The sequence below is a fragment of the Anolis carolinensis genome, unplaced genomic scaffold (assembly GCF_035594765.1).
Source record: "Anolis carolinensis isolate JA03-04 unplaced genomic scaffold, rAnoCar3.1.pri scaffold_14, whole genome shotgun sequence".
NCBI lineage: Eukaryota > Metazoa > Chordata > Lepidosauria > Squamata > Dactyloidae > Anolis > Anolis carolinensis.
The window spans coordinates 335,001-346,978 of NW_026943825.1; the positions used below are offsets into that span (position 1 = coordinate 335,001).

Genomic DNA, 11,978 nt, shown 5'->3' on the forward strand with positions numbered 1-11,978 from the left:
TTATTATTATTATTATTATTATTATTATTATTATTATTATTATTATTATATGACACAGCAAACAAGATAGATATGCTGGATTTCGTATCACAAAACCACAAGTCGAACACTTCCCAAGTGTCTAGGACTGTGTGATGTATTATTATTATTATTATTATTATTATTATTATTATTATTACAGCAAACAAGATAGATATGCTGGATTTCGTATCACAAAACCACAAGTCGAATACTTCCCAAGTGTCTAGGACTGTGTGATGTATTATTATTATTATTATTATTATTATTATTATTATTATTATTATTATTACAGCAAACAAGATAGATATGCTGGATTTCGTATCACAAAACCACAAGTCGAACATTTCCCAAGTGTCTAGGACTGTGTGATGTATTATTATTATTATTATTATTATTATTATTATTACAGCAAACAAGATAGATATGCTGGATTTCGTATCACAAAACCACAAGTCGAATACTTCCCAAGTGTCTAGGACTGTGTGATGTATTATTATTATTATTATTATTATTATTATTATTATTATTATTATTACAGCAAACAAGATAGATATGCTGGATTTCGTATCACAAAACCACAAGTCGAATACTTCCCAAGTGTCTAGGACTGTGTGATGTATTATTATTATTATTATTATTATTATTATTATTATTATTATTATTACAGCAAACAAGATAGATATGCTGGATTTCGTATCACAAAACCACAAGTCGAATACTTCCCAAGTGTCTAGGACTGTGTGATGTATTATTATTATTATTATTATTATTATTATTATTATTATTATTATTATTATTATTACAGCAAACAAGATAGATATGCTGGATTTCGTATCACAAAACCACAAGTCGAATACTTCCCAAGTGTCTAGGACTGTGTGATGTATTATTATTATTATTATTATTATTATTATTATTATTATTATTATTATTATTACAGCAAACAAGATAGATATGCTGGATTTCGTATCACAAAACCACAAGTCGAATACTTCCCAAGTGTCTAGGACTGTGTGATGTATTATTATTATTATTATTATTATTATTATTATTATTATTATTACAGCAAACAAGATAGATATGCTGGATTTCGTATCACAAAACCACAAGTCGAATACTTCCCAAGTGTCTAGGACTGGGTGATGTATTTTCGGATGATGCGCGCAGATCCCAGCAGGGTGGCCTTTTGCAGTTGGCAGATCGTAATTTTGTTAATGTCACAATTTGTCAATTATTATTATTATTATTATTATTATTATTATTATTAATTTCTCTCTAAAGAGACTCAGAGCAGCCAACTATGCTCAAAGCGATGCAACTCACTACAACATATAAACACTAGAATAGAATTAAACGTGGAACTCTTTATTTAGGCGATCCCTTGCTTCCAAGTCTTGGTGATTGACACGTAGGTGACTGTGGAGCCCTATTCTTGACCCGCAGGTCCCGGTCAGGGTTGGCTTAACATGCCTTCTTCCTCTTGGCACGTTTCTCCCTTTCGCCTTCCATTCGAGCCTCTTCAAATTCCACAGCACTGCTGGTCACAGCTGACTTCCAGCTAGAGTGCTCAAGGGCCAGGGCTTCCCAGTTCTCTCTAAGTGTCTATATGCCACAGTTAAATAATAAATAATAATAAACTTTATTTTTATATCCCGCCCCATCTCCCCGAAGGGACTTGGGGCGGCTCACAACAGGGACAAGCCCAAACAACAACAACATATTTAACATAAACTGGAAACATTCCAACAATACACAAAATAAAATAATGGACAAATACATTAAATACATTAAAATCCAAGCAGATAAAATCAAGTAATTAAAAGCAACCCAGTGGGGACAGGTTTCATAAAGTGCTGTATCATGGAAATAAGTAGCAGTGATAAAGTTTATAAGGTTAGCTTTAAGCCCACCTTTAAATCTCTTTTCCTGTCCACTAACATTGCGTTTTCCCTTCTTGACAGCCCAGAAAACTCACCGCAACCCAGTGATTCCGGCCATGAAAGCCTTTGACAACAAACTGCAGAGAAAGCAGCCAAAATGGAAAGCATCGCATTGAGCCAAAAGTCTTGCCCAAAGCCTGGCATTACCTTCCCTCCGGGCATCCTGGCCATCTTTCTGGACAGGTCTGGCCTTGACGCCGAAGGAGGCCTCCTTCGCAGAGTCTTCCAGTCTTGGGATTTCCTCTCCGAAAAGGCTCCTCTTCTCCTTCTCTCAATTCCGTCTGCAAGTCCCGGCGTGTCGTGGCGGCTCCGTGCCCAGAAAGGGCCTCCCGCTTTTGCCATCCACACGGCAGAGTTTTGCAAGGATTGCACCGAGACAGGCCTTGCGAAACGACACCTCCCAGGACCACACACACACACACCTTCTCCAGGGCACTTCCTCCTTCAAGACATGCTTTTCGTGCTGTTGCGTTTTGTGTTGATGTGCTTTGACTGATGGGAGCCGGGCAACACATTACCATCATCATCATCCTCCTCATCGGCTGCATTTCTATCCTATAGTATGTGTTTCCTCCACCACAGGCATCCCAGTGTTCCTTTCTCTCTCCATTGCGGTGGAATTTGCATGACCCCGCCCACTGCCTCTCCCATAACCCTTTCCTACTCTTTTCTATGGCACACATACTAGAGAGGTTTGGGGAGAAATAACCACAGTGACGCAATGGGTTAAATCCTTGTGCTGGCAGGACTGCTGACTTGAAGGTTGGAATGCTGACCTGAAGGTTGCCAGTGCGGATTCAACTCGGGGAGATGCCCTTCTGGCCTCTCACAACTCATGTTGTTGTTGTTGTTGTTGTTGTTGTTATTATTATTATTATTATTATTATTATTATTATTATTATGACACAGCAAACAAGGTAGACATGCTGGATTTCATTTCACACAAACACAAGTCAAACACTTCCCAAGTGTCTAGGACTGTGTGATGTATTATTATTATTATTATTATTATTATTATTATTATTATTATTATGACACAGCAAACAAGATAGACATGCTGGATTTCGTATCACAAAATCACAAGTCAAACACTTCCCAAGTGTCTAGGACTGTGTGATGTATTTTCGGATGATGCGCACAGATTCCAGTAAGGTGGCCTTTTGCAATATTATTATTATTATTATTATTATTATTACTAGGACGGCCTTTGTGCCTTCTTCCAACTTCTCCTCCTCCTCCTCCTCCTTATTATTATTATTATTATTATTATTGTATGACACAGCAAACAAGATAGATATGCTGGATTTCAATCACAAAATCACAAGTCGAACACTTCCCATTTTTTTTATTATTATTATTATTATTCACTATTATTATTATTATTATTAGGACGGCCTTTGTGCCTTCTTCCAACTCCTCCTCCTCCTCCTCCTCATTATTATTATTATTATTATTATTATTATTATTATTATTATTTATTGTTTATTATTATTATGACACAGCAAACAAGATAGATATGCTGGATTTCGTATCACAATATCACAAGTCAAACATTTCCCAACTTATTATTATTATTATTATTATTATTATTATTATTATTATTATTATTATTAGGACGGCCTTTGTGCCTTCTTCCAACTCCTCCTCCTCCTCCTCATTATTATTATTATTATTATTATTATTATTATTATTATTATTTATTGTTTATTATTATTATGACACAGCAAACAAGATAGATATGCTGGATTTCGTATCACAATATCACAAGTCAAACATTTCCCAACTACTTCTTCTTCTTCTTCTTCTTCTTCTTCTTCTTATTATTATTATTATTATTATTATCCCTGCCTTTCTCCTCCTGGCACAGGGACTCAAGGCAGCCAGCCATCACTGTGAGGATGTGTTGATGAGCCTTCCCTCCTCTTCCTCCTTACCTTTTCCTTCCTTCTTTCCTTCCTTCCTTCCACTTCCCTTCCTGCCTGCCTGCCTGCCCCACTGTGGCCCCTCCCCCTGTGGGTCCAGCCAGGCCAACTGGGGTCGCCAAGCCCCGCCCCTTTTCCAGGGGAACCCTACTGTGACATCATCAGCCTCTCGGCCAATGGCAGCCCTGACTCTTCCCAGGCCTGTATCCTCAAAGCCTTCAAAGCATCAGCAGCTTTGTTTGGTGTTGTCTGTATGGGGTGCTGCATATACATAGAGAGACAGATAGACGGACAGACAGGGCATCTATATATATATATATATATATATATATATATATATATATATATATATATATATATAAAAGAGTGATGGCATCACGGCAGCGAACAAAACAACAAAAGTAAACACCCCACAACCTCAAAAATTGACATCACAACCCCTCACCCATGCCTCTAGGTTGATACAACAAAAAGAAAAGAAAAATAAAGTCCTAATTAGAGGGAGAGGAATAATTGTTTTTATCCAATTGCTGCCAGTTAGAAGGCTAAGCTCCGCTCACTTGGTCTCCTAGCAGCCCACTCAGCCCAGGGGACACTTGACCTTAACTACCACCAATTCCTCAATACTTTATTTCCCATAACACCATACTTCGCCACAGCAACGCGTGGCCGGGCACAGCTAGTATATATATATATATACACATACATACATACATACACACACATATATGCTCATAGATAGAAGGTTATATATATAAGTGTGCGTGTGTGTATATCTATATATATAAAAGAGTGATGACATCACGGCGACCCACAAAACAACAAAACTACAGGCCCCCCAACCTCGAAATTTGACGACACAACCCATCATCCATGCCTCTAGGTTGATACAACAAAAAGAAAAGAAAAATAAAGTCCTAATTAGAGGGAAAGGAAATAATTGTTTTTATCCAATTGCTGCCAGTTCGAAGGCTAAGCTCCTCCAACTTGGTCTTCTAGCAACCCAATAAAAAATAATTAAAAACACTAAAAAATTGATACGATAACATACTATAATAACAGAAAATAACTAAAAATAATACAAGAAAATAATAAAATATAATAAATAAAAAGATAACTTACAATAAAATTAATAAAAATTGCAAATAACATCAAATAAAAATTACACAACAATTTTTAACCAATACCACCACCACTTTGCCACAGCAACGCGTGGCCGGGCACAGCTAGTATATGTATATATATGTATGACCATATATATATGTAGGAGGTCATAGATCAATTATAGGTAACCTTTTGCATTTGGTGCGTCAAAATTCACCAAAAGACCTAGCATGACTTGGGTGGTGTGTCACTTTGAGAAAAAAACCATAATTTCACAATATATATACAGTAGAGTCTCACTTATCCAACATAAACGGGCCGGCAGAACGTTGGATAAGCGAATATGTTGGATAATAAGGAGAGATTAAGGAGAAGCCTATTAAACATCAAATTAGGTTATGATTTTACAAATTAAGCACCAAAACATCATGTTATACAACAAATCTGGCAGAAAAAGTAGTTCAATATGCTGTAAAGCTATGTTGTAATCACTGTATTTATGAATTTTGCACCAAAATATCACAATGTATTGAAAACATTGACTATAAAAATGCGTTGGATAATCCAGAACGTTGGATAAGCGAATGTTGGATAAGTTAGACTCTACTGTAGTTTAAATAACAAAAATATGTAATTGTAATATATAACTGTATTTAATAAATCAAAAACTATTTACTACCATTATTTCCATGTACAACAATTTCCACACTGATTTCTCTCTATTGTAGTTTCAATGTAGTCATGAATAATGAATAATATAATAATAATAATAATAATAATAATAATAATATAATAGTAATAATATAATAATATACTACAATAATAATAGAATAATAATAGAATGATTTTTTGCTATCTTGTTTGCTGTGTCACAGAATTAATAATAATAATAATAATAATAATAATGATAATAATAATAATAAATACATCACACAGTCCTAGACACTTGGGAAGTGTTTGACTTGTGGTTTTGTGATACGAAATCCAGCATATCTATCTTGTTTGCTGTGTCATAATATAATAATAATAATAATAATAATAATAATAATAATAATAATAATAATAATAATACATCACACAGTCCTAGACACTTGGGAAGTGTTTGACTTGTGATTTTGTGAAACGAAATCCAACATGTCTATCTTGTTTGCTGTGTCATACAATAAAATAATAATAATAATAATAATAATAATAATAATAATAATAATAATACATCACACAGTCCTAGACACTTGGGAAGTGTTTGACTTGTGATTTTGTGAAATGAAATCCAGCATATCTGTCTTGTTTGCTGTGTCATAATATAATAATAATAATAATAATAATAATAATAATAATAATAATAATAATAATACATCACACAGCCCTAGACACTTGGGAAGTGTTCGACTTGTGATTTTGTGAAACGAAATCCAGCATATCTATCTTGTTTGCTGTGTCATACAATAAAATAATAATAATAATAATAATAATAATAATAATAATACATCACACAGTCCTAGACACTTGGGAAGTGTTCGACTTGTGGTTTTGTGATATGAAATCCAGCATATCTATCTTGTTTGCTGTGTCATAATAAAATAAAATAATAATAATAATAATAATAATAATAATAATAATAATAATAATAATAATAAAAAATACATCACACAGTCCTAGACACTTGGGAAGTGTTCGACTTGTGGTTTTGTGATACAAAATCCAGCATATTTATCTTGTTTGCTGTGTCATACAATAAAATAATAATAATAATGATAATAATAATAATAATAATAATAATAATAATAATAATAATACATCACACAGTCCTAGACACTTGGGAAGTGTTTGACTTGTGGTCTTGTAATACAAAATCCAGCATGTCTATCTTGTTTGCTGTGTCATAATAAAATAATAATAATAATGATAATAATAATAATAATAATAATAATAATAGAAAGGACAGGAAGAGAAATAAAGGAAAGAAAAGGAAGAGAAAGGAAAGGGAAAGGGGAGGAGGGGGGGGCAACCTGGGTTCTTCTTCTTCTCCTTCTTATAATTAATATGATTCCTCCTCCTCCTCCTCCTCCTCCTCCTCCTCCTCCTCCCTTGGGCCCCATTGGCTGGGAAAGGAGGCCAGTCCGGGCCTTGAACCCAAAGCCATTGTTCCGAGCTGGGCAGCGGCCAAGGGAAAGCAGAGAAGAACACTCGAGACCGGCAGCCTTTGGAAGGGCCTGCTTTCTTTCCCAGGCGCAGCAGAGAAAGAAGGGGAAGGGGAGAGAAGGCTGCCCAGAGCAGGAGGAGGAAGGGGCACCCAAGGGCAGCTAGACCCACCCCTCGTCCAAGAGCCTCGTCTGCAAGTTTCATGCCCTCCAAAGGCTGGTTCTACACTGCAGGGTTAGCTCGGTTTGAAGCCCCTACAGTTCATAATATAATCATAACAATATCTATATCTATAAAAGAGTGATGGCATCAGGGCAGCGGACAAAACAACAAAACTACAGGCCCCCCAAACCTCGAAATTTGACAACACAACCCATCATCCACGGCTCTAGGTTGATACAACAAAAAGAAAAGAAAAATAAAGTCCTAATTACAGGGAGAGGAATAATAGTTTTTATCCAATTACTGCCAGTTTGAAGGCTAAGCTCCGCCCACTTGGTCTCCTAGCAACCTACTCAGCCCAGGGGACAGGCACAGTTAGGCCTCACTTAGACCTCCTCCACAGATTATCAGATTTTAACTGGATTATATGGCAGTGTAGACTCAAGGCCCTTCCATACAGCTATATAACCCATTTAGAATCTTATATTATCTGCTTTGCACTTGATTATCTTGAGTCCACACTGCCATATAATCCACTTCAGTGCGCATACTAAACATAAAGACAACCATACAACAGACATTCAATACCACCACTACCTCAACAATTTCTCACCAACACCACCAGACAACAACACAGCAACGCGTGGCCGGGCACAGCTAGTCTATATATAATAAAAGTCAATGTTTGTATGCGGCGGGCAGTGTATGTATGTATGTATGTATGTATGTGTGTATGTGGCAGCATAATAATAATAATAATAATAATAATAATAATAATAATAATAATAATAATAATAATAGGAATAATCTAGCTATACTCCAACAAAACATTGATGTTGGCCCCATAGCAAGATGGGACTGCTCCAGAGATAGATAAGATAGATAATAACTGTAATTAATAATAATACAATACAGTACAACACAACAACAATAACAACAACAACAACAATAGGAATAATCTAGCTATACTCCAACAAAACATTGATGTTGGCCCCATAGCAAGACGGGACTGCTCCAGGGATAGATAAGATAGATAGTAACTGCAATTATTAATAATAAAATACAATAATAATAATAATAATAATAATAATAGGAATAATAATAATAGGAATAATCTAGCTATACTCCAACAAAACATTGATGTTGGCCCCATAACAAGATGGGACTGCTCCAGGGATAGATAAGATAGATAATAACTGTAATTAATAATAATAAAATACAATAATAATAATAATAATAATAATAATAATAATAGGAATAAAAATAAAAGGAATAATCTAGCTATACTCCAACAAAACATTGATGTTGGCCCCATAACAAGACGGGACTGCTCCAGGGATAGATAAGATAGATAGTAACTGCAATTATTAATAATAAAATACGATAATAATAAGAATAATAGGAATAGGAATAATAATAATAGGAATAATCTAGCTATACTCCAACAAAACATTGATGTTGGCCCCATAGCAAGACGGGACTGCTCCAGGGATAGATAAGATAGATAGTAACTGCAATTATTAATAATAAAATACAATAATAATAATAATAATAATAATAGGAATAATAATAATAGGAATAATCTAGCTATACTCCAACAAAACATTGATGTTGGCCCCATAACAAGACGGGACTGCTCCAGGGATAGATAAGATAGATAGTAACTGCAATTATTAATAATAAAATACAATAATAATAATAATAATAGGAATAATAATAATAGGAATAATCTAGCTATACTCCAACAAAACATTGATGTTGGCCCCATAACAAGATGGGACTGCTCCAGGGATAGATAAGATAGATAGTAACTGCAATTATTAATAATAAAATACAATAATAATAATAATAATAGGAATAATAATAATAGGAATAATCTAGCTATACTCCAACAAAACATTGATGTTGGCCCCATAGCAAGACGGGACTGCTCCAGGGATAGATAAGATAGATAATAACTGTAATTAATAATAATAAAATACAATATAATAATAATACCTATCCATATCCCAACAAGGCATTGATCTTGGTCCCTTATCCTCCAGAGATAGGCAGATTGATAAAAGGATAGACTGCTCATCCCATCCTCTTTCTTTTTATATAACTTTGTTAAATTTTCACTCAAGCAAATGGGCTTCCAAGGCGGACCTTTCAATGCCAGTATATCCCATTGTAGTAATTATCATCATTTATGTATTTATTTATTAGTGACATTTGTATCCCGCCCTTCTCACCCCGAAGGGGACTCAGGGCGGTTTACAAGTATCTATACATACAATATATTATATTATACGACTGTATTGCAATATTATTAGTAATATTCCATGTAATATAAATATACAATTATAATAGTGAATTATAATTATCATTACGTTGTACTACATCATAATATTATTATTAATATTACATGTATATACAATATATTATTATATCTTGCCCTTCTCACCCCGAAGGGGACTCAGGGCGGTTTACAAGTATCTATACATACAATATATTATATTATATTATATTATATTATATTATATAATACGACTGTATTGCAATATTATTAGTAATATTGCATGTAAATAAATACACAATTATAATAGTGAATTATAATTATCATTACGTTGTATTATATTATAATTTTATTATTAATATTACATGTATATACAATATAGTATAATATTATTATATATTATTATATCCTGCCCTTCTCACCCCGAAGGGGACTCAGGGCGGTTTACAAGTATCTATTCATATATTATTATTATTATTATTATTATTATTATTATTATTATTATTATTTCCAACATTTATATCCCGCCCTTCTCACCCGAAGGGACTCAGGGCGGCGTACAAAATTGGCAACAATTCGATGCCTACATATAATTAAAACAGCAATGAAAATCCAATTAAAACAATTAAAACAATATAAAAAATATAAAACATATGATTAAAATCCATTCATCCAAAATCCTCGTGCTGCAGCCGTAAATCCGCAATATATTATACGACTATATTGCAATATTATTAGTATATAAATATACAATTATAATAGTGAATTATAATAATTATTACATTGTATTATATCATAATATTAATATTACATGTATATACAATATAGTATAATATTATTATATATTATTATATTGTTGAATTGATACATGGTGGAAAGATGTCTTATAATCATCATCATCATCATTATATGGAGGGAACTACTCTGCACACGTGCGGCTAACAAACTCCTTGCAAGATCTTCGTTAATCGGCCGGGCGTGCAAACGACGTGCTCATTTGTGAAGGAAAGCCACCGGGTATCCCTAGCTATCTATCTATAAATAATCTATAAATATCTATAAATATCTATAAATAAAATAGTAAATGGTAAAGTTGACATGGACTGATTTAAGGATGTAGAATGAGGATCTCGGACGAATGGAATTAATTATATATACATTTTTAAGGTTTTATAATGTGTTTTAACAATGTTATTAATAGATCTGTTATTGTTTTGTTTTTATGATTGTATTTTGGGCATTAAATTTTGCCAATTTTTGTAAGCCGCCCTGAGTCCCCTCGGGTGAGAAGGGCGGGATATAAATGTTGTAAATAAATCTATCTATCTATCTATCTATCTATCTATCTATCTATCTATCTATCTATCTATCTATCTACTTGTCTATCTGTCTGTCTGTCTGTCTGTCTGTCTGTCTATCTACTTGTCTATTTATCTGTCTGTCTGTCTGTTTGTCTGTCTGTCTGTCTGTCTATCTACCTATCTATCAATCAATCTATCTACATTCTCTCTCTAGCTATCTATTATCTATCTATCTCTATACTGGGCTGTGTTTGCCTTTCCTGCCCCATCCTCATTCACACAGCATTATCATAATATACATATATACACACAGACACACACTTTCTTTCATTATTATTATTATTATTATTATTATTATTATTATTATTATTAGATATTTTTGTATCCCGCCACCATCTCCCCAGAGGGACTCGGGGCGGCTTACAGATATAAAACCAACATACAATAATATCGAATACAAAAACACACAAATAAATTTAAAAGGCATTCTTTATTTACCTGGGGTTGGATGGGGGGTCCCAATGCTCTCAGCCCAATCCCATAGAGATCCTTTTGGGGTCCGGACGAAGGCAGACCCCGCCTTGAAAGCACCGAAGAAGAAGGCGAGAGGAGGGTCCTCAGCGCGAAGCCTTCCTCCTCTCCTGAGGATGAAGATGATGAGGATGGGCAGGAGGAGGAGGAGGAGGATGCTGCTGCTGCTGCTCCTGGGGGGTTGCCATGGCGACGGCTTTGCCGGTGGTCCAGATGTGGAGAGCGAGGATGCTCTGGGCTTCCGGACTGGACGACTGGACGGGGTTTCTAAGGAGGGAGGCAAGCAAAGCAGTGAGGATTGGGGTCACAATGCTCCCTCCCTCCCAGACAGATGTTTCGGCAACAAAGACCTGGAAACACGCAAAGGGGAAATCAAGGCAGGCAAACGCGGGCAGCAGATGGGTCTCATCCGCTTCACAGGGAGGAGGGATTATGTGTCTCTGCCCAGCTAAGCATCCGTCCATCCCATCACCTGATCCCAGCATCCCCGAGAGCCGTGGTTCTCCTTGTAATAATCAGGCATGGGCAAACTTCGGTCCTCCAGGTGTTTTGGACTTCAACTCCCACAATTCCTAAC

The 11,978-nt window shown here is 35.0% G+C and overlaps 1 protein-coding gene across 2 annotated transcripts in view; it reads right to left on the reverse strand.

The window, feature by feature from the left end:
* Nucleotides 1-11,509, reverse strand: part of sema4a (semaphorin 4A) — a 35,198-nt gene extending 23,689 nt beyond the window's left edge. The window contains exon 1 of one of the 2 annotated variants that reach the window (XM_062965043.1): nt 11,369-11,509. The gene's annotated coding sequence lies outside the window, so the exon portion shown is untranslated. The remainder of the gene's footprint in view (nt 1-11,368) is intronic. The other variant, XM_062965042.1, reaches the window with a different exon arrangement.
* Nucleotides 11,510-11,978: the final 469 nt, after the last annotated feature.